The sequence below is a fragment of the Microtus ochrogaster genome, unplaced genomic scaffold (genome assembly GCF_000317375.1).
Source record: "Microtus ochrogaster isolate Prairie Vole_2 unplaced genomic scaffold, MicOch1.0 UNK209, whole genome shotgun sequence".
NCBI classification, from domain to species: domain Eukaryota; kingdom Metazoa; phylum Chordata; class Mammalia; order Rodentia; family Cricetidae; genus Microtus; species Microtus ochrogaster.
This window is the reverse complement of record NW_004949307.1, coordinates 10,424-13,769: the sequence shown is the minus strand read 5'-3', so window position 1 is coordinate 13,769 and position 3,346 is coordinate 10,424.

The following is a 3,346-nucleotide window of genomic DNA, read 5'->3' as shown; positions in this document are numbered from 1 at the left end:
AAAAAAGAAAAAGAAAATTTCCAAAAAAAAAAAAAAAAATTGAAAAAAAAAAACAAACCCAAAAAACGAAAAAAAAATCTTCCCAGCGTGCCCCGCGCGCCCCGGAGCTGCGGCCGGGGATTGACGGCGAGTGCAGTGTGGGGGGGGGGGAGGAGTCGGAGGCGCGAACTCCTCTGCGTCCGCCGCGGCCCCACGTGAAAAAAACCCGGATCCCCGCCGGGACCCCCTGACCCCGCGTTGACCCCCGACCCCCGCTCGCCGTGACCCCTGACCCCCTGACCCCCGACCCCGGACCCCCGCTCACCCTGGCCCCGACCGAGGCCTCCGAGCAGCGCGAACGCGAAGAGGAGCAGGAGCGCGGGAGCCATGATTGAGGAGGCCGTGATTGAGGGCGGGCGGGACTACGTTTCCCAGGAGGCTCGGCGGCCGGAAGCGGAAGTGATCAGGACGGCACAGGAAGTGACATTTCTTCGGGCGCTGAGGCTCCGTTTCTGGTCGCTGGAACTACACTTCCCATGAGGCTCGGCGAACGGGACAGGAAGTGATAGGAACTGCAACGGAAGTGCCCTTTCTTCGGGCTCTGAGGTTCCGTTTCTGGTCGCTGAAACTACATTTCCCAGGAGGCTCGGCGGCCGGGACAGGAAGTTCTCGGAACTGCACCGGAAGTACCCTTTCCTCGGTCTCTGTGGTCCCGGTGCGGGTCGCTGAAACTACATTTCCCATGGGGCTCGGTGACTGGCACAGGAAGTGCTCGTAACTACACCGGCAGTGCCCTTTCCCTGGGCACTGAGGTTCCGTTTCGGGTCCCGAAAATTACATTTCTCATGGTGTTCGGCGACGAGGACAGGAAGTGCTCAGGGCCGGCACCGAAAGTGGGTTTCTTGGCTCCGAAGCCCCGTTTCGGGTCGCTGGAACTACACTTCCCATGAGGCTCGGTGACTGGCACAGGAAGTGCAATAAACTACACCGGAAGTGCCCTTTCCTCGGCGCTGAGGCTCCATTTCGGGTCGCTGAAACTACATTTCCCATGGGGCTCAGCGGCTGGGACTGGAAGTGCTCAGGATCGGGACCGGAAGGGCCCTTTTCTGGGCTCTGAGGTTCCGTTTCGGGTAGCTTTAACTACATTTCCCATGGGGCTCAGTGGCCGGGACAGGAAGTGGTAGGAACTGCACCGGAAGTGGGTTTTGTTTGGCTCTGAGGCTCCGTTTGGTGTCACGGAAACTACATTTCCCATGAGGCACGGCGGCCGGGACAGGAAGTGCTCAGGGGCGGCAACGGAAGTGCCCTTTCCTCGTGCTCTGAAGCACCGTTTCTGGTTCTGGAAACTCCATTTCCCATGGTGCTCGGCGGCCGGGACAGGAAGCGCCCGTAGCCGGTACCGGAAGTGCCCCTTCCGCCATCTTTGTAGTTCCCCTTGTTTCTCCGAGCCCGGTTTTCCCGCGTCACGGTGGGTGCGGCGACCGGAAGAGGCTCCCGGCGGCGGATGATTGACCGCGGCCGGAAGTCCCGCGGCGCCGACGTAACCGGGGGTGGCTGAAACTACATTTCCTATGGTGCTCGGCGGCCGGGACAGGAAGTGCTCATGGCCGACACTGCAGTGCCCTATCTTCGGGCTATGAGGCTCCGTTTCGGGTCACAGAAACTCCATTTCCCATGGTGTTCGGCGGCCAGGACAGGAAGTGCTCAGGGGCGGGAACGGAAGTGCCCTTTCCACGGGCTCTGAAACTCCGTTTCGGCTCACGGAAACTACATTTCCCGTGGTGCTCGGCGGCCGGGACAGGAAGCGCCCGTAGCCGGCACCGGAAGTGCCCTTTCTGCCATCTTTGTAGTTCCCCGGGTTCCTCCGAGCCCGGTTTTTCCGCCCGTCACGGTGGGTGCGGCGACCGGAAGCGGCTCCCGGCGGCGGATGACGTCACCGGGGTCGCGCCGGGGTGACGTCACGATGCAGTCGCTGGTGTCGCCGGTGACCAAGGCGCTGCTGGTCGCGCTCTTCATCTTCGCCATCCTCCTCATCCTCTACGTCATCCTCTGGTACATCTGCCGCGACGTCGACTGCGACCACGGCCTGTGACGTCACGCCCCGCCCCGTGACGTCACGCCGGTGAGGGAAGGGTAAAAAAAAAACTTGAGAACTCGGCTTGGTTTCCTTAAGAAAATTTCGGAAAATTTGGGGGGGGGGGGGATTCCGCATAAATTTACATAAATCTGCATAAATTTACATAAATTTGCATGTGTTTAATCGAAAGAAAACGCGATTTTAAATTCATCCATTTTTTATATTCTCTCCATTCTTTTCCTTATTCCCCTCCCCCCTCCCACCCGGTTCATTTGCATAACCCCGCCCACACTGACCCCGGCCCCGCCCCTATCTCCGCCCTGCCCACCCTGCAGGCCACGACATGGACGCCCTCAGCCCCGGGGTTTTCCGCTTTCCGATGGATGACGTCGCCGCCCGATGACATCACCGCCCGATGACATCACCGCCCGATGACGTCGTCCCCCGAACGATGACGTCGCCGCCTCCAGCCATTCCGCGCCACGTGCCTCCTCCTCCTCCTCCCACGTGATGACGTCGCCGCGGGGGCGGGGCCTCCGTGCAGCCCCGCCCCCCTCCGCCCGCCCCCCCCTGCCTGACGCCATCCGTCACGTGACTCCATTTTCTACCATGTAGAGAGATCGCCCCGACCCCTGACCCTGCCGCCCCCACGCGGCCCCCAGACCCCGCCCCTTATGACGTCACAGGAAGTGACGTCGTGGAAGGGAAGGGGGCGGGGACATCGTCCGCCAATAAAGGAAAAGGTATTTTTGAGCCCGGTGGTGTGTGCGGCTGTCAATCAGCGCCGGGGTTGGTGGGGGCCCCGCCTCCCGATGACATCATTTGTCCCTGTCCCGTGATTGGCAGGTGGTGGGTGGGTGGGCGGGGTCATCCTGTGCACTTCCTGCCTGTGGGGGGCGGGAGGACCCCCACTTCCTGTCTGAGGGTGGGGATCATCACACGCCATGGGACTACGTTTCCCAGGGTCCCGTGCGGTGGAGACAGGAAGTGGCTGTGCAGGACAGGAAGTGGATATGGGGGACTCCATTTCCCAGGGTGCCGTGTGTCGGGCAGGAAGTGGCTGTGCAGGACAGGAAGTGGATATGGGGGACTCCATTTCCCAGGATGCCCTGTGTCAGTGGCATAGGACAGGAAGTGGTCGTGGGGGACTCCATTTCCCATGGGGCCATGTGTCAGTGGCAGGAAGTGGCTCTGTAGGACAGGAAGTGGAGATGGGGGACTCCATTTCCCATGGTGCCCTGTGTCAGCGGCAGGAAGTGGCTGTGCAGGACAGGAAGTGGCTGTGGGTGA